This window comes from Leopardus geoffroyi, chromosome A1 (assembly GCF_018350155.1).
Source record: "Leopardus geoffroyi isolate Oge1 chromosome A1, O.geoffroyi_Oge1_pat1.0, whole genome shotgun sequence".
NCBI classification, from domain to species: Eukaryota; Metazoa; Chordata; class Mammalia; order Carnivora; family Felidae; genus Leopardus; species Leopardus geoffroyi.
This window is the reverse complement of record NC_059326.1, coordinates 123,748-147,859: the sequence shown is the minus strand read 5'-3', so window position 1 is coordinate 147,859 and position 24,112 is coordinate 123,748. Positions and strand designations below refer to the sequence as shown.

The window sequence follows — 24,112 nt, the reverse complement described above, 5'->3', positions numbered from 1 at the left end:
CTCACAGCTCATGAGTTCAAGCCCCACGCCGGGCTCTGTGCAGACAGCTCAGACTCTGGAGCCAGTTTTGGATTCTGTGTCTCCCTCTCTCTGCCCCTTCCCCACTCATGCTCTGTCTCTCTCTGCCTCTCAAAAATGAATAAACGTTAAAAATTTTTTTTAATTTTATCAAAAAACCCATCTAATTTCATGGTGATTCTACCTAACTGATGGATAAGGGAAGATCTTGTATTTGGAGGAAGAAAACCCTTCTGACTGTAAAGGACTGTTATGAAGAAGTCATTTCACTCCCTCTGTGTTCCAGCCTGGGACACATGTGGGGGTTAGGGCTGGGTGGTAAAGATATCTGTGTCTTTTGGCTTGAAATTCACTGGGTAGAAGCCAGTTTCCACTTATGTAGATGACAGCCAAAGGAGATGAAAGGAATGAAGAAAGCTGAGAAGTCTAATGGGAAGAACAGAAAAAGATGCTGGAGTTTCATCTCTGACAAGCTTTAAGTTAAAAGTCTCTTCAAAAAGGTCTTGGGGAAGTTGTAATAAAGGCTCCTCATACCAAGCTGTCAGGAGCTTCACCTTACTCTTCTCTGGGGTTCTATATGGACTCCCAGGAGGTTTGTATGCCCAAGACAACATTGCAGGTGAATGTATACTTTTTCTACCATGCAAAAAGGACTCACTGGTAACAGTTCAAGATTGTAAGAAAAATTTTTATTGTTCCTCAGGTTTTGTATACCACTTTCCACATAATAACTAGGTAAGACTTGAAACTACTTTTTAAGGAGAAATTTTCCTATATAAAAAGGAAACATTTTCCTGAGAGTTTGTGTTACACACATATGCTCACATTCTTGAAAGCTGACATTGTGTGGCATTCCCAAACCAAGCCTGTGAGATGATGGTAGAGCTCCAGGGTTCGTGTACTCTTGAGTGCAGGTTTTTGGTGCCCAACCTAGGGGGTGCCACTCATACACCCAATGTCAATACATGTCCTACAGTTGCACACTGCCTAATACACGCAACTGTAGGCATGTGTGGAGGTGCTGAAACTCCAGGGCAGAATAGGGGCATAGGGCTGGAATCAAGAAGGACAACACACAGCAATCTTACCCAGACAGAGTGCTGTGTAAGAGTAAGTTCTGACCTTGCTGCTTTGAACCCTGGTCATGAAAGTCATCTATAGAAAGAGGGACATCTGGAATGATGTCAGCATTATGGCAGTGTAAGTCATTTTTCTTTTCTTTCCCCCTTTTAAGCAACTAAGTAGATAATCACTATGAACTCAAAACCCTCAACATCTATGCCAAAGGACCTGGGAGGACTCCTGCCCACCTATGCATTGAAAAATAAACAAAGAAGACCTCAGCAAGGGTTGCAGATCCAAGGGAGTCAGGGAAACTTCCCCACCCTCACTCACCAAAGTGGGGCAGGGGTGGGGCGTGGGGAAAACCTGGAAAGTGCTGACCTGGGCAGATACTCACTGGTGAGACAGAATTTGTGGAGGTACAGCCTGTCTGAGGGGGAGATTCAAGCAAGATAGAGATGAGTTTGGATGCAGAGGAGAGGCAAGAACTCCAGAGCCACTCTCCTCCCCAGGATGACACTGCACAGGGCTAAGCTGTCCTTCTGTGGAGGAGGTGGAAAGCAGGGAATGAATGCCTGGGTATCCCAGTTGTGGGGGTTGCAGCTGGAGAAAACCCATTTTTATCTTCAGAAGTACCCTGATTTCTGAGGTAGGACCCTTATGACTTGGGAGAGGGAGAAAAGGAAGGAAATATCTTAAATACCAAAAGGTATTAAAGGAACTTGGTTCCTGCTGTCTGCTTCAGAACTTCAGCAGGAAGTCCTCCATAGGAAAACTGCACTTGAGGATCTCTCCATCAAGTCCACAGGCACACCCAATGCCCTGAGTGCTAAATCCACGTCTCCCCCCATTGTTTGGCCAGCTGTCTGTATGCACTCTTGAGTGTGGCAGTGAAAACACGTTGGGTAATTGGATTTTCTTAGGAAAAATGGACCACTACCTGTAGGCAAAGTAAAAACCACAAACTAGAGTTATAGTGCCACCTCTTGGAAAACAAGAGAGAGGTTTCCTGATGAATTATAGGAAGCCTGATGAATTATAGGAAGAAGAAAAAAAAACACAAAGTTTAAGGATTTGGCCACAAAAGAGATCAAAAGAAGTGGAACACGTTTACCCATAATAAGCCTAGGAAACCCCAGAAAAGCAACACCAAGGAACAGTACCCCATCTGAATATAACCAGTAAAGATACTTCAAATGTGAAAGCAGCAATGCAGAAATACAAGGAACTTTAAAAATCTAGAAAGCAAGCCATTGCCAAAAGATACCAATAATTGTCTAACAATCGAGCCCAAAAACACTTTAATAAAGATCTAGCTAATAAAGAATTCAAAATAGTGTATTGAAGAAACTCAACAGGCTATAAGAAAACTTAGAAATACAGCTCAATGGCCCAGCCCTGCTTCAATGCTCCGCAGCTGCAGCCGGATAGTTTGCAGGTAGAAAGATGGTGTTTGTAAAGAGCGGATGGTTGCTGCGACACAGTACTATTTTGAAGCATTGGGAGAAGAATTGGTTTGACCTGTGGTCAGATGGTTACCCGATCTATTATGATAACTAAACTTGGCAAAGTGTTGAAGACAAGGTCCACAGGCCAGTGGACTTTATCAACATCTGCATGGGGCATGAGTGTCAGGACACTCAGCCTCCAGATGGGAAACCAAAAGACTGTACGCTGAAGAGTGTTTGCTGAGATGGGAAAACCCTGCGTCTTTGTGCAGAAAGCACAGAGGATTGTTTGGCCTGGAAATTTACACTCCAGGATTCCAGGACAAACACAGCTTATGTTGGCTCAGAAGTCCTGTATGATAAGACAGCCATGACTTCTTCCTCTCCTCCTCACACAGCCTATGGGACACCAACCTCTGAGGCATATGGCTATGGTCCATACAGTGGTGCACAGCCTCCAGGAACTCAAGCTATCTATTGTTCTGTATCCTGCCAGTACCCACATGAAGGACTTTATGGACAACAGCCTGCCAACCAAGTCATCATTTGGGAGTGGTATCGAGACAGCGACAGTGATCTGGCCCTGGACATGGTGGCCAGAACTAAGGTGGCATGGCCTTAGGCTCTCTGGTCTGGGTCTTCTAGAGTCCTTCAGATCTGGATGTGCATAGCTTCTGATACCCTGTGTGCAATAATATAATTTGAAGGGCATTTCTGTTGGTGATAAATGTTTTTAATAATAGTTTAATTGTTCTTTTGAAAGTGATGACATCATAGTTCTAACTAATCCATACACGTACTGTAGAGAAGGCTTCTGACTTGTGTTTAGCTAAAACATGGACTCTCTGGGGCACTGGCTCGTTCCAGGAGTTTCTTTCTAGAACTCTTGGAATACCTTATTTTGGCTACACCTGTTTAGAATGGCATTTTCTTTTCAGAGTTAGGTATAGTGCTTAAGGGATAATTTAGTGTTCTGTTAATATATGGTGACACATGTGTGAGTGGTATGGCAAGGAGGACTACAGCTTCTTTCTGTTGAACATTGAACTTTGAAATCTCGGATCAGAGCTGGCTGCATGTAACTTCAGGAGTTGTGGGCTGGTAAGCAACCAGGAACTTCCCTGAGGCAGTGGGGTGGTATCCCCAGGACCTCTGGGGCCAGCAAGGCTAACTGCTCAGGATGATGGGGGAGGGTCAGCCCCCCTCCCCGCACCCCCTGCCCTGCCTCCTCTTAGAATGATGCTTCTTCATTTTATTCTTTGTTTTTTTGGTAGCGATCCTTGGAAAATATCCCACATTAGGAATTGGCTTGAGCCTCAAAGTTTTATCCTTTAAAACTTGAAGAAGGCAAAACAGTTTCAAGTATGTGGAGGTAGATGTGCTTTATTCAGAGATGACCCTATGTTTTTAGTGTCTGCTTTGAGTATTTTTGTTGCCACATCAGCCTACTTATAGCTTTTTTTTCTACTTGTTGAGAAAGTGATATTAAAAGAGTGGTGAGGAAATGGAATGAGAGCCATAGTTATAGTGTTACTGTGTCAGGCCTCTAGAGATTGCACTGTGCAGAGGGTGCTCTTTTCCTCTCTTCTGTCCTTCTGAAGAGCAGGTGTCCTGCTTTGTGCAGGACTGGGGCACTGTGACTCTCCCCCAAGCACTGGGGTTCATGGAGCCCTGGTGGTGGCATAGTGGGGGCCCTTGGAACCATGACTGTGGGGGAGACTCAGGTTATAGATGGGAAATGATGCCTAAGGACATGAATGGCCTTCTGTCAAGATATTACTAAACTTGACCGGGACACGGGCTTTGTTTTTATTCCTGATACAGACGCTTAAACCATGTAATTTTGAGCCCCAGCTATGTGTGAAACTCTAGAAAACCCATAATCCTGCACTTCCGTTATTTCTTTATGCGAATTTGTAAAGCCCATAATTAGTTCGGTCTTCTGTCCCGCAGGCTTTAAACAATGTACTTCTACCAAGGCAGTTTAGCACAGTAATAGTTCCTGCCCCAACATTCCAAAATACATTCCCTACTAGCACAAATTCTGTTTTTATTTTCTGTGGCCAATTTTATAGGTCAACTGACTCCATATCTGAGCAGACTTAAAGAGATCTCCATATGAAGCCATATGCCAAATGACCCTGATGGTGACCACAGTCAGGTCTGTTTTCCTGGGCAGTTCTGCTAAACTTACTGACACTGTAGAGTCTGTTTCTAGTCGAAAGGATGTGCACTTGACTATCATCCTTTGGGATATTTGAGATGTTGGAAAATTGCCAGATGTGCTGTGTGACAATATTGGTTTTGATGGTAAAAAATGTTGCTTTAATGATTTTACATCCTGTAGAGTAAGAATGGCTTTGTTTATATGATAGTCATTATTAGAGCTGTATACTTTACTAACAAAATATTAAACAGTGTTTAATGTGGCATTAGGGTATTAATTTTGAACTTGGAGTTATTGGAACCACAGAGTACTTAGTTATGTCACTGAAATGCCTGGGAAGCAGAGTCCCCCTCTGATGGAAGGGAGAGGTATGAACTGAGTCTTGGGCACACGTGTGTGCACTCTGTTGGCCAGCCCTATTGGGCAGACATAGTTGAACCTGGAAATTCAGTGTTAGCGGTGACTTGATGCTGATAGGAAATGCATAGTAGGTATAAAGATGGGCTGAGAGATTTCATTTCCTTGGTCCAATTTCTGTAGATGCCAGCTTTGTAATCACCTCAATTTAGGTAATCCTAAATCAAGAAGTTAGTTGAGGTGGAAGAAACTTATTCAGGTGTGAGTAAGCGTTTCACTTTCATGTGTACTTCAATATAATGTGCCTGGAAGAAGTTGGCCACTGACATTGCACACATGCCAAGCTGATTGGTTTTTTTAGTTACTGGAGTGAACTTCAGGATCCTAGATTGTAAATAGAAGGGAAAGACCAGTGGCTGTGTTTCAGATGATCATCCTGAAACAGGCCAGGCCTGGACCCAAGACCTGGATCATAAGAAGTTCCTACAGTTGAAATGAACGGCCCAAGTTTATTTTCTACATCAGTTACGATCCTGTTTCATCTTCCCAAGTTTATGTAGACACAGCCACAGAATGCAGTTCTATTTCCCACCTCCCCCAGAATTGATTTTCTGATTGCTTTCCTCTCATGTTCTCTAGTGCCCACAGAACCTATTTTTTCCTGTATATGCAAATTGTATGTTTAGAAGTGAAAATGTTAATACATTAAATGATTAACCTAAAAAAAAGAAATACAGCACAATGAGATTAGGAAAAAGATACATGAACAAAATGAACTCTTTACAAAAGAGATTAAATAACCATTAAAAAACCAAACAGAAATCCTGAGGCTGAAGAATTCAATGAATGAGATGAAGAATGCAGTAGAGAGCTTCTGAGGTAGAGTAGAGCAGATGGAAGATAGAATAAGTGACTTGGAAGAAGAAATTTTGAAATAACACACAAGAAAAAGAAGAGAAAAGAATAAGAATGAGGGGTGCCTAGGTGACTCAGTCGGTTAAGTGTCTGATTCTTGATTTTGACTCAGGTCATATTCTCATGGTTCATGAGATTGAGCCCCTCCTCAGGCTCTACCCTGACAGTGCAGGAACTGATTGGGATTCTCTCTCTCCCCCTCCTTCTCTGCTCCTCCCCTGATCATACTCTCTTTCCCTCTCTTTCTATAAGTAAGTAAGTAAATTTAAAAAAAGGATAAGAATGAGCAAATGCCTTCCCCCACAAAACCTGTGTGATCAATGAGACTCAATCAAAAAGGCAAACATTTGAATAATTGGGATTCCAGAAGGAGAAGAGAGGGAGAAGAGAGCAGAACATTTATTTAAAGAAATAATAGCTGAAAACTTCCCTGGGGAAAGAGTGAAACATTGAAGTTCAAAAAGCTAATAGGTCAAACACAGGCAGCAAATTCCTTGACCTCAGCAGGGGCAACTTCTTACTAGGCATGTCACCAAAGGCAAGGGAAACAAAAACAAACATGAACTATTGGGACTTCATCAAGATAAAAAGCTTCTACACAGTGAAAGAAACAATCAGCAAAACTAAAAGGCAGCCTATGGAATGGGAGAAGATTTTTGCAAATGACATATATGATAAAGGGTTAGTATCCAAAATTTATAAAGAACTTATAAAACTCAACACCCCCCCCCAAAAAAAAACCCAGTTAAGAAATGGGCAGAAGACATGAACAGACATTTTTACAAAGAAGCATCCAGATGGCTAAGAGACATAGGAGAAGATGCTCAACATCACTCATCATCAGAGAAATAGAAATAAAAACCACAATGAAATACCACCTCTCACTGGTCACAAAGGCTAAAATTAACCACTTGGCAAACAACAGATATTGACAAGGATGTGGAGAAAGGGGAACCCTATTGCACTGTTGGTAGGAATGCAAACTGGTGCAGCCATTATGGAAAACAGTATGGAAGTTCCTCAAAAAATTAAAAATAGAACTACCTTATGACCCATCAATTGCACTACTAGGAATTTATCCAAAGGATACAAAAATTCTGTTTCAAAGGGGCACATGCACCCCAATGTTTATAGCAGTGCTGTCAACAATAGCCAAATTATGGAAAGACCCAAAACGTTAATTGTCTGATGAATGTATAAAAAAGATGTGGTATACACACACACGCGCACGTGCACATGCACACACACACACACACACACACACACACACAGTGGAATACTACTCAGTGATGAAAAAAATGAAATCTTGCCATTTGCAACAACGTGGGTGGAAGTGGAGGTATGCTAAGTGAAATAAGTCAGTCAGAGAAAGACAAATATCATATGATTTAACTCGTATGTGGAATTTGAGAAATTCAACAGGTGAACATAGAGTAAGTGAAGGAACAATAATATGAAAACAGAGAGGGAGGCAAACAGTACATTAAAATAATTCTTTTAATGTACTGTTGAATTTGATTTGCTTGAGATCTTGAGATCTTGAGATCTTGTTGAGAAATTCTGCACCCATGTTCATCAGGGATATTGGCCTGTAATTCTTTTCAAAGTGGGGTCTTTGCCTGGTTTTGGAACCAAGGCAAATCTGGCTTTGTAGAATGAGTTTGGAAGTTTTCCTTCTATTTCTGTTTTTTGGAACAGTTTGAGAATAGTATTAACTCTTCTTTAAATGTCTGCTAGAATTCCCCTGGGAAGTCATCTGGCCCAGGACTCTGGTTTCTTGGGCAATTTTTGACTACTGATTCAATTTCTTTGCCAGTTATGGAGTTTGTTCAGATTTTCTATTTCTCCCAGTTTCAATTTTGGTAGATTGTGAGTTTCTAGGAATTTGTCCATTTCTTCCATATTGCCTAGTTTGTTGGCATATAATTTTTCATAGTATTCTCTTATAATTGTTTGTATATCTGTCGTGTTGATTATGATCTCTCCTCTTTCATTCATGATTTTATCTCTTTGGGTCCTTTCTCTTCACTTTTTGGTAAGTCTGGCTAGGGGGTTATCAATTTTGTTAATTCTTTCAAAGAACCAGCTCTTAGTTTAACTGATATCTTCTACTTTTTTTTGTTTACATATCATTTTTTTTCCTGCTCTAATCTTTATTATTTCCCTTCTTCTGCTGGTTTTATGCTTTGTTTGCTGTTCCTTATCTAGCTCCTTTATGCGTAAGGTTAGGTTGTGTATTTGGGATCTTTCTTGCTTCTTGAGATAGGCCTGAATTACAATATATTCCCTTGGGATGCCCAGGTGGCTCAGTCTGTTAAGCATCTGACTTCAGCTCAGGTCATGATCTCGTTGTTCACGAATTCGAGCCCTGTGCTGGGTTCTGTGCTGATAGTCTGCTTCAGATTTTGTGTCTCCCTCTCTCTCTGCCCCTACCCCACTCATGCTCTGGCTCTCTCTCTCTCTCTCTGAAAAATAAACAACCATTAAAAAAATTTATAGAATATATTTCTGTCTTAGGATTGCCTTTGCTGCATCCCAAAGGGTTTAGACTGTTGTGTTTTCATTTTCATTTGCTTCCATGTATTTTTAAAAATTTCTTTAATTTCCTGGTTAACCAATTCATGATTTAGTAGGATGTTCTTTAACCTCCATGTATTTGTGGACTTCCCAAATGTTTTCTTGTGGACTTCAAGTTTCATAGTGTTATGATCTGACAATATAAATGGTATGATCTTGGTCTTTTTGTATTTGATAAGGGCCGATTTGTAACCCAATATGTGATCTATTCTGGAGAATGTTCCATGTGCTCTTGAGAAGAATGTGTATTCTGCTGCTTTAGGATGAAATGTTTTGAATATATCTACTAAGTCCATCTATTCCAGTGTGTGATTCAAAGTCATTGTTCCCTTGATTTTCTGCTCACATGATCTATTCCTTGTTGTAAGTGGGTGTTAAAAGTCCCCTAATACTCTGGTATTATGATGAATGAGGTTCTTTATGTTTGTTACTAATTGATTTATATATTTAGTTCTTCCAAGTTGGGGGCATAAATATTTACAATTGTCAGATCTTCTTGATGGATAGACCCCTCAATTATGATGTAATGCCCTTCTTGTTACAATCTTTGTTTCAAAATCTAGGTTTCTAATGTAAGTATGGCTACTCTGGCTTTCTTTTTATGTCTATCAGCATGATAGATGGTTCTCCATCCCTTCACTTTATATCTGCAGGTCTCTTTAGGTCTAAAGTGAGTCTTTTTTAGGTATAATATAGATGGGTATTGCTTTTTTTTATCCATTGTGATACCCTATGTCTTTTGATTAGAGCTTTTATTCCATTTACATTCAGAGTGATTAGTGAAAGATATGAATTTGGTGCCATTGTGTTAACCTATAGAGTTGGTGTTTCTGGTGATGCTCTCTGGCCCTTTATAGTCTTTGTTGCTTTGGTCTTTTTTTTATTTTTTCTTCACTCAAAGAGTTCCCCTGAAAATTTCTTTCAGGCCTGGTTTAGTGTTCACAAATTCCCTTAGTTTTTGTTTGTCTGGGAAACTCTTTACCTCTCCTTCTATTCTGAATGGCAGCCTTGTTGGATAAAGAATTCTTGTCTGCATATTTTTCCTTTTCAGAACATTGAATATTTCCTGGCAATCCCTTCTGGCCTGCCAAGTTTCAGTGGACAGGCCTACTGCTGACCATATGTCTACTCTACTCTTGTTGGTTAAGGACATTTTGTCCCTAGCTGCTTTCAGAATTCTCTTTATCTTTGTATTTTGTAAGGTTTCCTGTGATATGTTTTGGTGTAGACCTGCTTTTGTTGCTTTTGAGGGGATTTCCCTGTAATTCTTGGACTTCAATGCTTTTTTCCTTCCACAGATTAAGGAGGTTCAAATAAACCTGCTTCTTTTCCCAGCTCTTCCTCTGGGACTCTTATGCTGTAGATATTATTGTGCTTTATGTAATAGCTGGGTTCTACCTTCATGATCTAATAGTTTTTGTTCCGCCTTCTTTTCAGCTTCATTATTTTCCATAATTTTATGTTCTATCACCCATTCTCTTCTCTGCTTCTTCAATCCTTGTTGTGACTATATATCCAGTAAGCTTTGCATTTCAGTGATAGCTTTTTTTTTTTTTATTTTGGCCTGACTAGTTTTTAGGTCTTTTATCTCTACAGCAAAGGTTTCTCTAGTGTCTTCTATGCCTTTCTCAAGCCCAGCTAGTATTCTTATGACTGTTGTTGTAAATTTTTGTTCAAATATATTGCTTATATATGTCTTGAGCAAATCCTTGGCTGTGATTTCTTCTTGACCTTTCTTTTGGGGAGAATTCCTCTATCTTATCATTTTGGCTAAGTTTCTGTCTTTTGTGTGTTTTAAAAGCTTGTTATGTTTCCTGAATCTGAGAGTACTGCTATATTAAAAGGGGCCATACACTGCCCAGGGCCTGGTACTTCAGGAAAGTGTTTCTGGTGTATGTTGTGTGCACTTCGCTGTTGTTTTCGCTGCTCTTTCCCACTGGTCAGTCCTCTGCAGAGCTCCTCCTAGCTTGCAGTGGGGAGTATTTGGAACTTTAATTAGGTATGTTTTAATTTGTTTGTTAAAATAAGCCTAGAAAAAAAGGCCTGATTTCCCCACTAAAAAAAAAAGAAAACAAATAAGGAAAGGAATGAAAAAAAACCTAAACAGACAATTAAAAAAAAAAAAAAAACAAGTATAAACCCAATTCCAAAGAAAAAGTAAGGGAAAGAAAAAAGAAAACAGAACAGAAAGAAAAAAGAGAAAAGGGAAAAAAAGAGAAAAAAGGCAAAAAAAAAAAAAAAAGAGAAAAGGAAATGAACAAACAAAAAACTGTAAGCCTGGTTTCAAAGGGGAAAAAAAAGAAGTAGAAGAAAAGAAAAAAATTAAGCCTTGTCCTATTTCCACCAGAACGGCAGGTGATGCTTTGAAGCACTCTATGGTAGTAGACTTGGTGCATGCAGGGTTCTGCCTGTGCTGATCTTCTGGAGAAGCCTGCTGCACTGGCTAAGAGTCAGACCTGCCCCAGTAAATACGCAGTTGCCAGGCACAGGGGTTTGGGATTTGGTGTCAGCAGTTCCCACCTCCACTGAGGGCTGCTCTGTTGCTCTCTAAAGTCCCATCATGTTGGTAGTAAGGGGGGAAATGGCTCCACCTACTCTCTTGTCCTTGGACAGAGGATCTCACACCCATTCTGTTCAGTAAGCCCTCACAGAATAGCAAGGGCAGTCAGTGTGTCCTGGTCCACATATTCGGCATGGACCTGGGATTCAAAACTTGAAATCTTTACCTGGCACCATTTGGACCCACCCCCCTCCTCCAGAGTAGAGCCTCCCCACAATGCGTCTGATGTCCTTTGTCCAAGAAAAATGATCCCATGCCTGTGCAGTGCACGGAATCTATGGTGTAGCACAGCAAAAAGCAGCAACCAGGTTATCTGCCCTCTGCATGCCCCTGTGTCCCCTGCTGATGAAAGGCCTTTGGCTGGTGCCTGCAGGGTCTTTTGACCTTGGAGAGGCAGTATACCCACTTGCAAAGGTACTCCAGGAAGGGAGTGCTATGCACTCTGGGGCCAGTGTCCTCCTTCTCCCCTGGAGTGCATGCCACAGCTTCACTCCAAAGTCTCACACTTCCAAAAGCTCAGAATTTGAACTCCAAATGTTGTTTGCAACGTGACACTCAGTACCTCTTGCTCTCCAGTCCGTGGTCTGGAGAGGTTTTCCTCTTGGGTGAACCCAACGCTGCACTCTCTCAACCCCTCTCTCTTTCTCTTCCTTTTGCCTCTCTATGGAATGGGTTCTCTCCCCCCCACAGTACAGCTGTTTTTCTCTCTCCCAATTCACATCCGTGTACCTCTACCTGCCATGCTGTCTCCCTCCAACTGTGGAGATCCTTCTGCCAGTCTGTAGATGGATTTCCTGGGTATTCTAGGTGATCTGACCTCAATACTACTTTGCTTGAGGGACAAGAAAAGCCCAGGGTCTTCATACTTCTCCACCACCTTAACTCCTCTCCCTCTCCTCTTTCATTTCTGATTTCATTTATTTGGGTCTTTTCTTTTTTCTTTATGAGTACGGCTAAAGGTTCATCATTTTGTTTATCTTTTCACAGAGCCAGCTCTTTGTTTCATTCTTTTTTTTTTTTTTTTACTTTCCCTTTCTTTCCTTTTTTTTTTTTTTTTTTTTTTTTTCATTTATTTCTGCTCTGGTCTTCGTTATTTAATTATTTCCTTCCTTTACTAACTTTGAGCTTTGTTTTGTTCTTCTTTTCTAGTTTCTCTAGGTATATGGTTAGATTATTTACTTGAGATTTTCTTGTTTCTTGAGATAGGATTTTGTCATTATAAATTTCACTCTTAGCACTACTTTCACTGTGTCCCAAAGATTTTGGACTGTTCTGTTTTCATTTTCATTTGTCTCCATGTATTTTTTTAAATTTCTTCTTTAATTTCTTTGTTTATTCATTGGTTGTTTCATAGCATGTTGTTTATTACTTTTTTTTTTAATTTTTTTTTTCAACGTTTATTTATTTTTGGGACAGAGAGAGACAGAGCATGAACGGGGGAGGGGCAGAGAGAGAGGGAGACACAGAATTGGAAACAGGCTCCAGGCTCTGAGCCATCAGCCCAGAGCCTGACGCGGGGCTCGAACTCATGGACCGCAAGATCATGACCTGGCTGAAGTCGGACGCTTAACCAACTGCGCCACCCAGGCGCCCCTCATAGCATGTTGTTTAGCCTCCACATGTTTGTGTTTTTTCCAGTGTTTATCTTGTAATTGATTTCTAGTTTCAAAGCATTGTGGTTGGTTGGGATGAGCACGGGGTGTTGCTCATGTAAGTGATGTATCACATGAATCTACTCCTGAAGCCAAGAGCACACTGTATACACTTATGTTAGCTAATTTGACAATAAATTATATTTAAAAATTAAAATAATAAACAAGGATATAGAGTCACACAAAAAAGCATTGTGGTTGGAAAAAATGCTTAATATAATTTCAACTTTCTTAAATTTATTGAGACTTGTTTTGTGGCCTAACATGTAATCTATTCTGCAAAATGTTCCATGTGCACTTGAAAAAATTATATTTTGCTGTTTTGGGATGGAATGTTCTGTATTACCTGCTAGGTCCATCTGGTCTAATGTTTTGTTGAGAGGAACTGTTTCCTTATTCATTTTCTGTCTGGATGATCTATCCATTGATTTAAGTGGGGTGTTAAAGTCCCCTGGTATTATTGTATAACTGTCAATTTCTCCTTTTGTATCTGTTAATATTTGATTTGTATTATTTAGGGGTGCTCCCATTTTGGGTGCATAGATATTTATAATTGTTATATCCTTTTGCTAGATTCACCTCTTTGTCATTATGTAGTGCCCTTTCTCTTGTTACAGTCTTTGTTTTAAAGTCAATTTTGTCTGATCAAATATTGCTACCAATATTTTCTTTTTTTTTCACTTCCATTTGCAAGGAATATCTTTTTCCATCCTTTCATTTTCTGTCTATACTTGTCTTTATGTCTGAAATGAGTCCCTTGTAGGCAGTATATGGATGGGTCTTATTTTTTTTTAATCTAGTCTATTACCTTATGTCTTTTGATTAGAGCATTTAGACCATGTAAATTTAAATTAATTATTGATAGTATGTACTTATTGCTATTTATTGAATTGTTTTCTGGTTGTTTTTGTAGTTCTTATTTGTTTTTTCCTTCTTCTCTTGCTCTCTTTCCTTGTGATTGATGACTTTTTAAATGTAATGCTTGGCTTTATTTCTATTTATTTTTTGCTATCTATTATATGATTTTGTTTTGTGGTGACCATATGGTCTATATGTAATGTCCTTAGTATATAGCAGTCTATATTAAGTTGATGGTCACTTAAGTTCAAACTCATTCTAACTTTTCTTTTTAAGTAGGCTTCAAAGATAAAATAAAAAAAAATTAAATAAATAAATAAATAAATAAATAAATAAATAAATAAATAAAAATGGGCTTCACACCATGGAGCCCTATGAGGGGCTTGAACTCACAAACCTGAGATCAAGACCTGAACTGAGATCAATAGTCAAACATCCAATCGAATGAGCCACCCAGACACACCCCCAAACTCATTCTAAAAGAAGTCTTTTTTGCTCTCCTCCACATCTTATGTATATGTTATCATATTTTACATCATTTTATTTTGTGGGTCCCCTTAACTAATTTTTTAGATATAAATGATTTTACTACTTTCATCTTGTAACCTTAATACTAGCTTCATAAGTGATTGCTTTACTACCTTTTCTGTATGTTAGCTTTTACTCATGAAATTATTTCCTTTCATAATTTTCTTCTAATTATGGCCTGTTCTTTCCACTTAGAGAATTCCATTTAACATTTCTTGTAAGGTTGGTTTAGTGGTAATTCCTTTAACTTTTGTTTGTCTGGGAAACTCTTCTTCTCTCTTTTGATTCTTAATTCTACCTTGCAAGGTAGAGTCTTCTTGGTTGTAGGTTTTTTTCTTTCAGCATTTTGAATATATAATGCCTGCAAAATTTCAGCTGAAAAATCAGCTTTAGTCTTATAAGGTTTCCCTCATAAATAAGTAGTTGCTTCTCTCTTGTTTCTTCTAAAATTCTCTCCTTATCTTTAATCTTTCACATTTTCATTGTTATGTGTCATGGTGTGGAAATCCTTGGGTTCATCTTACTTGAAACTCTCTGTGCTTCCTGAACCTTGATGTCTGTTTACTTCCCCGGGCTAAGGAAGTTTTCAAGTATTATTTCTTCAAATATTTTTTTGCTCCTTTCTGTCTTCTTTTTTCTGGGACCCCTATAATGTGAATATTTGTTTGTGTGATATTATCCAAGAGATCCCTTAACCTATCCTTGTTTTTTAAAACCCTTGCCCTCTTCATTCAGAAGGCATCTTGGTAGAACAGCTGAAGCTGATGTGGACATGGCTGGGACAGTCCTAAGCTCTCTGTGCTGAAGGTATACTGAGGTTTGTACCTGTGTTACCTAGGCAAGATGGCTGGAGCTGTTTCAGTATGTGTTCCAGTATGCACCATGCCGGGGATTTTTCTAGTATGTGCCATGCTGAGACTGCCTTGGTAGGATGGCTGTGGTTGGTATGGGCTAGGAGCCTGGGGCCCACTGAGGCAGTAGACCAGCTAGGATGCCCAAACCCTGCTCCTGTCCATGCTGTCATGGTGGAGGGAAAATGGTAATCATGGAACTCCTTAGTCCCTCTGATCCAGAGTGAGTTTCAGCTGCTCCCCTGCCATTTGGCAGAGTTCTAGGGCTGAATCCTTTATATTCTAGTTTCTCTCTCTCTCTCTCTCTCTCTCTCCCTCTCTTTCTCTTTCTCTCTTTATCTACAAAGGTAGGTTATGTTTATTTAGAGTCACAAGTAGTTGACTGACTCAGTCTGACTCAAACCACGAGGAAACCATCCTGTTTCACTCCATTCTGGTCCTAGGGTGGCCAAGCCTGGCAGGAGTACTACTTAGGGCCCATTTGAAGGCTTACAAGTTTCTCACTGAGGACAATCTGTGACTGTGTGAGAGTGGTCAGGTAGGTCACCATCAACAGGTCATTGATGTTGCTATTGAGCATGGTCTCAAAGTTATCGGGAATTATCCTGGGTACTTAGTTAACCAGACTCATCAATAAGTGGCCCACAGTATTGTCAGCTGATACCTTTCCAGACAGCACATCCTCTGCATACTGCAATACTGTGCTCGGGGCATCCTATATGCAAGCCGATGTCCCTCCTACTTGCTGAAAGTCGCTTGAGAGTCTGGTCACCTGGTTGGGGCTAAAACAGGACTCCATGATCAGCTCAACTCAATGTGTTTAGACATAATGTGCATATTTCACTAATAGAGGTATGAACATCACCCCCTTGGTCTTCCCAGGGACACCATTAAAGTGCTGAAATAGGCCTTGATGCTCACACAGCCAATCTCGAGGCTCATGTCCACAATGAGGTGAATGGTTGGGGGCTTCCCGTGTAGTACTCATGGATCAGCATAGAGTCCTCTGTAATGTCATGGCCTGAAGCATCCCAGGCTAGGATGAGCTCATTTGGGCTTTCTTATATGATTCATACATGTTCTTAGTGAATTCCAAAAGTCCTCTATACTTTTTTGAAGCCCAGCGATTAATTTTACGACTATTATTCTAAATTCTTGTTCCGTTATATTGCTTAAATCGTTTTTTGATCAATTCGTTAGCTGTCGCTACTTCCTGGAGTTTCTTTTGAGGAGAATTCTTCCATTTCGTCATTTTGGATAGTCCCTGGAATGGTGTGGAACTGCAGGGCTCCTCCCCTGTGCTGTCTGGAGTAACTTGTGTTTGTGGGCGGGGCCGCAGTCAGACCCAATGTCTGTCTCCAGCCCACCGCTGGGGCCACAGTCAGACTGGTGTGTACCTTATCTTCCCCTGTCCCAGGGGCAGGATTCGCTGTGGAGTGGTGTGGCCCCTGTCTGGGCTGCTTGCACACTGCCGGGCTTGTGGTGCTGCTTTGATGGGATCTGGCATATTAGCCGGGGTGGATCCGCAAAGTGCACAGGGGTGGGAGGGGCAGGCTTAGCTCGCTTTGCCCTTGGTGGTCCCCAGCAGGAGGGGCCCTGCAGCACTGGGAGGGAGGCAGGTAGACCTGTTGGAAGGATGGATCCACAGAAGCACAGTGTTGGGTGTTTGCGTGGTGCAAGCAAGTTCGTGAGGGGAACTGGTTCCCTTTGGGACTTCGGCTGGGGGATGGGAGAGGAAGATGGCGCTGGCCAGAGCCTTTGTTCCCCCACCGAGCTGAGTTCTGTCCTCCAGGGCTCAACACCTCTCCCTCCCAGTGTCCTCTCGCCCTCCCGCTCTCCGAGCAGAGCTGTTGACTTTTAACATTCCAGATGTGAAGTCCCGCTGGCTGTCAGAACTCACGCAGTCCGGCCCCTCCGCTTTTGCAAGTCAGACTCAGGGGCTCTGCCTTGCCAGAGGGGCTGCCCCCCCACCACCCCAGCTCCCTCCCGCCAGTCCGTGTAGCTCACACTGCCTCTCCACCCTTCCTACCCTCTTCCGTGGGCCTCTACGCTTGGCTCCAGAGAGTCTGTTCTGCTAGTCTTCTGGCGGTTTTCTGGGTTATTTAGGCAGAGGTGGGTGGCATCTAAGTGATCAGCAGGACAGGGTGAACCCAGCGTCCTCCTATGCCACCATCTTCTCGAGAGCCCCCTTGAGATGCCAATTTCAAGTCTACATTGTTACCTGTGCTGACTGGCTATAAATTGGAGGTTCCCACAACCCCCTCCTTAGGTTTCATTAATTTGGTAGAGTAGCTCACATAACTCAGGAATAACAATTTACTTACTAGTTTAAGGATTTATTACAAAGTATATGAATGAGCAACCAAATGAAGAGACACATACAGTGAGATCCAGAATAGTCCCAAATGTAGGACTTTCTGTCCCTATGGCGTTTAGGGTGTGTCACCATCCCAGAATGTGGATGCATGCTGGTCTACGAGCCTGGAAGCTGTCCAAACTGGCAGTTCAGGGATGTTTTTGGAGGTTCATTGCATAGGCATGGCTGATTAAATTACTGGCCATTGGTGACTGGATTTAATAATCTCCAGGTACCACCTCACCTCACCTCACTGCAGGTCAGGGGTGGGGCTGACTGTTCCAACCCTTTAATCATATGGTTGGTTTCCCTGGCAACCAGCTTCCAAACCTAGTTACTTAGAGGCTTTCCAAAAGTCATTTAATTAACATAAACTCAAGTATGGTAGAAGGCCTTATTATGAATAACATGACACCCATTTCACTTTTTGGCTCTGAAGAAATTTCTGGAATTGAGGACCAAAGGTCAAATATTATTACAAAAGATGCTCCTGTTGCTTTTATTGCTTAGGAAATTGCAAAGGTTTTAGGAGCTGGAAGCCAGGGGCTGGTAGATGAAGCCCAAAATATATATTTACTGTAAGTCACAATATCACAGTGTTGATATTTTTTATGTTGCTATAAAAGCATCCACTGTACAAACGACAATGCAAATCTGAAACATTTCCTGATAGCTGTAGAACAGCTGATCCCACATTCTCATGGGGCCCCTGACCTATTTAAGGAAGGTCAGGGTGGAAAAAGTTCAACTTTGGGCTTTTAGGTATGGCTAACTTTTTTTTTTTTTTTTTTAACCAGAATGCCTAGATTTGAAACACATCTCTGCTATTTTCTAGCTGTGTGTCCTTGGATTGCTTAACTTCTCCACCTAAGTTTTTTAAATCTATGAAATAGGGATAAAAATAGTACTTAACCTCTTTGGGAGTATTAAATGAATTAATACATTTAACATACTACTAGGATAATGAACCCTACTCTTTACATTTTTTTAAATGTTTACTCATTTTTGAGAGACAGAACAGAGTGTGAGCGGGGGAGGGGCAGAGAGAGAGACACACACACAGTCTGAAGCAGGTTCCAGGCTCTGAGCTGTCAGCACAGAGCCTGAGGTGGGGCTTCAACTCACTGACCAGGAGATCATGACCTGAGCCGAAGTCAGATCCTCAACCCACGGAGCCACCCAGGCGCCACCCAGGCCCCCGCCCCCCCTCCCCCTGCTCCCGGTTACTTTTTGCAGGTAAAAGTCTTGATATCTTTTTATGTACTTTTGGAAGGCATCCAGTTAATTCGCTTCCGACTAAATTTCATTACATTCAGTGACATCTTTAAAAGTGGCTGCTCCTTTTGCAGGAGTTACTAACTGTATTTATGAGCTCAGAGGAGAAAATACTTACATTGTAATGCATTCCAATTCAGAATAATGGAAAATATACAGCAAGAGCCTTGGGTCTTTGCCAAAGCCCCACGGAAAGCATTTTGAGTTCTTTCTGTTTAAGTATTCAATATAAGAGCATTTGCCCTGTCTAACCCCAATTGAGGCTCTGTTCAAATGCAGGCACAGTTATACTTTAGAGCTCTTTCTCACCAACAGTCTTCCTTTCTTATTAATTTCAATAAATATTCACTGACCCAAAACTCTGCTAAACCCATGGGGGAACACAGAAGTTTTTAAAACTGGGGTCTTGTTCTCTAGTGTAAGTTAAGTGAAATAATATGCAAATTCTTATTTCTGGTATTTGAAGTAGCGTTTGGGGCTGGAGAGGTCATGGCAGTCAGCCTGTTAACCTTGTCAGTTGTCAATCCCAAAACAGAAAGACAGATAGACCTCTCTTTTTTCTTTTTAATGTTTGTTTATTTTTGAGAGAGAGAGAGAGAGAGAGAGAGAGAGAGAGAGAGAGAGAGAACATGCAGAAGCAGGGGAGGGGCTGAGAGAGAGGAAGACACAGAATCTGAAGCAGGATCCAGGCTGTCAGCACAGAGCCCGACACAGGGCTTGAACTCATGAGCCATGAAATCATGACCTGATCCAAAGTCAGACACTTAACCAACTGAGCCACCCAGGCGCCCCAGGACAGATCTCTTGGAGAAGTCTTCCTTAAAGCAAGGTTGCACAGCTGTAGGTATGTTTGAAATCTATGGCATCCCACTGAAATCACTTTCAAATGCACTTTGTGTTTATGTTTGGACAGTCTGCAGTTATTAAAACATCTGAAATTGATTTGAATGCTGGTATGGCTTAACAAACACTTATCTTTCTCATATTTTCCAAAGGATTTATGTCCCCTGGACCAAGTTGTATAAGAGAAATGTGCCATAAAATAAATAAAACAATTATCACTTACTAGATAATTCATATATTGACCTTATGTTTGTTTTGAGCTTTGGGCCTTAGTTCTTAGGAGCTTTTTATATGTCAGAAAATTAGCCTTTTGTTTGATCTCAGTTGTAAATTTTTTTCACATTTGTCATTAATTTTCTGACTGTGCTTACGGTAATTTTTGTGAGGTTGAAATATTTTTAAGTATTAAAATTTATTTACATTTCTTTTGGGCTTCTGATTTGTCTTTCCATACTTAGCGAGGACTGCTGCAGTCCAAGATTATAAGGAAAATTTCCCATAATTTCTTCTAATACTTATGGTTTAAAATTTTATATATATATAAATATATTATATATATACTTTAATGTTTATTTATTTTGAGAGAGAGAAAGCATGATTTGGGGAGGGGCAGAGAGAGAGGAAGAGAGAGACTCCCAAGTAGGTTCTGCGCTAATCAATCTGGGGCTTGATCTCATTAACTGTGAGCTGAAATCAAGAGTTGGACACTTAACTGGCTGAGTCACCCAGGCGTCCCTAATATTTTATATTTAAATCTGATACATTTAGGATCTGTACTGCTCTAAGGTATGATGTATGGCTCAAACTTTTTTCCTCAACGACTACTTATCTCAATAACCTATGATGAGTAAACCATTTTTCTGCCCACTGACTTAAAATACAACTCCTAACCAAGACTAGGACTATCTAGAATTGTTTTATTTTGGGAATAATCCATGAAAAAATAAGAAATCTCCTTTTCTATGTGTGTTACAAAAAATCTAGATTCACTCTTGCTCTGTCTGATTAAGCATTCGTGTGGTGGCCCTATGATAAAAGTAACATTTTCCTCCATTTACAGAGTAGGAAACTCACCGAACCAGAGAAAAACTGAAAACTTTGCTCAAAATCATAGCACTCGTAAGTGACTGAATCCAAGCTATTAATCACTATGATACAGGCCAACTTAAAGACATATCAAACGATGCTGTGTTCATTGCAGTTATTCATGGCTTCTGTAAAGTGGGGATAACAAACTTACCTGTGTGCATGGATTGCTCTGGAGATTAATCATTCAGGCCATGTTCATACCAAGCACTCAGTGCTAGCTACTTATATTCATTTAATGATTCAGGGCTTCTGTAGCTCAGAGCCATGTATTTCTATACCACCAAACAGTGAGACCTAAATCTAGGTGTGAATCTCAAACTAACAGCCATCTTCTCTGAGTCTCCTCTGCATCTGCAAAATGGGCTCGGTGGCCATACTTACTCATAAATATTATTTTAAAGATTAAATGAGATAAAATATGGAAATGGCCCCACCCAACACTCTCCTGCATGTTCTGCCTTGCAAGCCTACAGACTTTCTATGTTGCTGATCACCTTCCTCAGATAATAAAAGCAGAAAAACCCTTCATTCAGTCTTGAATGGGCAGCTAAGAATTGCAAAGAGTTCAACCTTAGACTTAGTCAATAAGAAAATCTTACCTACATCTGTCTACTGTACCCCATAGTCATAGTGTCTGGCAGGAAACTGGGCTGAGTGGGTACTGGCCTCAAAACAGACCCCAGAGACCAATACTCCAATTGGCATGGATTTCCCTCCCCTGAGGAGGGAAATATGCCTCTTCCTTCTGCCATGGGCTGCTTCTCTTCCAAGATACTGCTGCTTTTCCCCTTCTGGTCTCTGGAGCCAAATTAACTGGCTGGTGAGGCCAGTTTATACTCTAAATGACACCTCAACTTTCCTCTTTTACCAGCAGCCGTGGGTCTCCCTTCCTGCCTCTTTCCATAAAGGTCAGCTCCAATTTCTGCCTGACAGTTTGGACTCCAGGTGATGCTGGCCTCCCGTTCCCCATTAAACTGGAGAATCCCTAGGTTTCTCTGCAAATTCCTGGTTTCTGCTGGTTCACTGCATCTTGTACAGAGACCTTACAGCACTTGACAAATTAAGTCCAATGCCAGCAAGCACCAAGGCAAGTTTCACTTCCTTTTACCAACACTCAAAGGGCAAATGACTTGTCTCAGAACCAATATTGAATACAGGGGCCCAGACATGATTATGATCTAACATTTATCAAGCATTAAGCTCCTGAACTAAATCTTTATATTCCCTCTTTTACTGAATTCTCACAGTAACTGTGTGAGGGGTGTGGGTGTGGCTGGGCAGGTGGCAGGTGGCAGGTGAAGGCCTCAGTGGCCCATGCTCATCACAGACACAGGATACTTTCCAATAGCCTTGGGAGGGCACTGTGCTGGGGAAGAGTGGCTGGGAATCCACCTGGATGAACTAGACATTGTTAGGAAGATAACATGGGGAGAGTGGTTCACAGAGCAAGATCAGGGTTTAGGAGCATCAAGTATAAATTTACTCTTGTCTTTCTGTCCACCTGGGGTTGTCTGGTTTAAAATCTATCTTGATGAAGGACTGTTTTGTCTGGGTGGCTCATTTTTGTCTGTCCAGCTGGAGATCTCTCTGGCTCACAGAGTGTCTACCTGCCTAGTTGGAGATCTGTCTGGCTGCAATCCTACTGGCTGAGGGTCTGTGGTTGTGTCTAGCCAGGGGTCTTCCTGAGGATCTTGTGAAGTTGAGATTCAGTCTGTCTGGAGTTCATTTATCCAGCTATCTACTTGGAGGTTTATCAGCCGATCTGGCTACACACTGATCTGTCAGTCTGGGGTCAGTCCATCTGTCTGTGAGGCTAGATGTCTGTCTCACTAGCCATAGATTTGTGCCAAACTGGTGCATCTGGCATCCAGTTCAATGGCTGGGGGTCTGTCTGGCTAGGGGTCTATGTGAACAGCTCAGAATCAGCCTGGTTTGGGGTCTTTCTGTCTGACTAGGGTCTAAATAGGGTCTGACTTGTTGGGGGTCCATTCATCTCTCCAGATGGGGGTCCATCTGTTCCTCTGGTTTGGGTTCTATCTGTCCAGCTTGGCTTGGGGGTCCGTTGATCTCTGACTGGGCATAGTGTCTCACTGTCTGGCTGGGGTCATCTGTCATGTGTCTAATTAGAAGTTCATCCATCCAATGGGGCCCTATCGGCTAGCAGGGATCTAGCCTATTCAAAGGACCCGCTGATTTGCAACGTACACCCAGCTGGTAGATGGTCTGGACAGTGGGCCATCTGTCTAGCTTAGGATGCTTATCTACCTGAGGGTCCGTCTACTTTTCTGGCCTGTTGACTGCTTGGGGATCTACCTGGCAGTCTTCCCAGATGGTGGTGCATCAATCTGTCTGCTAAATTGTGGGCTTTGTGGAATTGATGAGTTGGTGGGGACTAACCACCTGTCTAGAAGTCCACCTATCTGCCTGGTTGGAAGGCTGTCTGGCTGGTTGGGGTGTCTATGCAATCAAGGGTCTATCTGGCTGGCTAGGAGTCCATCTGGCTACTTGGGAGTCTGTTTGACTAGGTCTGTCAGTCTGTCTGCCCACTTGGGGGTGGGTCTGTCTAGCTGAGAAGATGTCTGTGTGTCTGTTCAGCTAAGGATTTGCTTATGTCTGTCTGGGAAGTCTGTCCACCTAGAGGTCCATCTGACTGGTATCTGGCTAGCTGCCTATCTGGGAGAGGGGTCTTTTTGATGGTTTCTCTTGCTGGATGTGATCTGTCAAGGTGTTAGTTTATTAATCTGACTGGAGGTCCATCCATCCGGCTGTGGACTGTCCTCTGAAATCTGGCTGTCTAGGTGTATGGTTATGTATTTGTCCTGATTGGGGGCCCATCTGACTGTGTAACCCATCTGGGGATTTTTTACCTGTCTGAAATCAGTCTGCTTGGTTATTATGCCTGGCGTGGATCCGTCCAAATGGTGGGGGGCAGGGAGGAGCAGCCAGCAGTCCTTTTTAGGGCCCACCCATTTCTCTGTGTCCAGCTGAATGTCTGAGTGAGGGAGACTCAGATACTAAGATGAACTAGTCCATTATGTGGTGATGGGGGCAGTTTCCAGAAGCCCATCTGTCCATCTTCTCTTTCACACCTGGGGGAACTTGCCTAGTACCCTGGGGTTGGGCCCATCCTGATGTTTATTATTGAATCTGTTCAGTGTGGTCTCACTAGCCATTATCTCCCAGCTACCTCCCCCAGCCTCAGGCCCTGAATGCTATAATCACTGGGGCCAAGCCCCATATTTCCACCCTGAGAAACTTTTATTTTGATCCAGGACCATCATTCCCATTCCCAACACTTCACACAGCAGAGAATGGCCGTCAGCAGTCCAGGTGCCCATGGGGGGCAACAGGCAGGCAGGGGTGCAGCACTCACACCTGGGTCCACTCAGCAGGGGGGTCCCGGGGCCCTTTAGGCCTTCCAATGCGCAGGTTGAAGCCTGGAAGAAGGGCACCGTGCGTTTCGTGGAGAAGCTGAGGTGTGGACATGTGTGGAAGGTCATCCTCAAGCCTTCAGGCCCTTGTGATTTACTGCAGCCACATCCACAGGACTCGGAGA

The 24,112-nt window shown here is 42.0% G+C and overlaps 1 protein-coding gene and 2 pseudogenes across 2 annotated transcripts in view; 1 reads left to right on the top strand and 2 right to left on the bottom strand.

Moving 5' to 3' along the window:
- The window catches only part of LOC123584420 (zonadhesin-like), a 63,777-nt gene that overhangs the window by 35,493 nt on the left and 4,172 nt on the right, over positions 1 to 24,112 (bottom strand). The window lies entirely within an intron of this gene.
- On the top strand, positions 1,429 to 3,173 carry LOC123584583 (annotated as a pseudogene).
- LOC123598395 lies at positions 14,122 to 24,042 on the bottom strand (annotated as a pseudogene).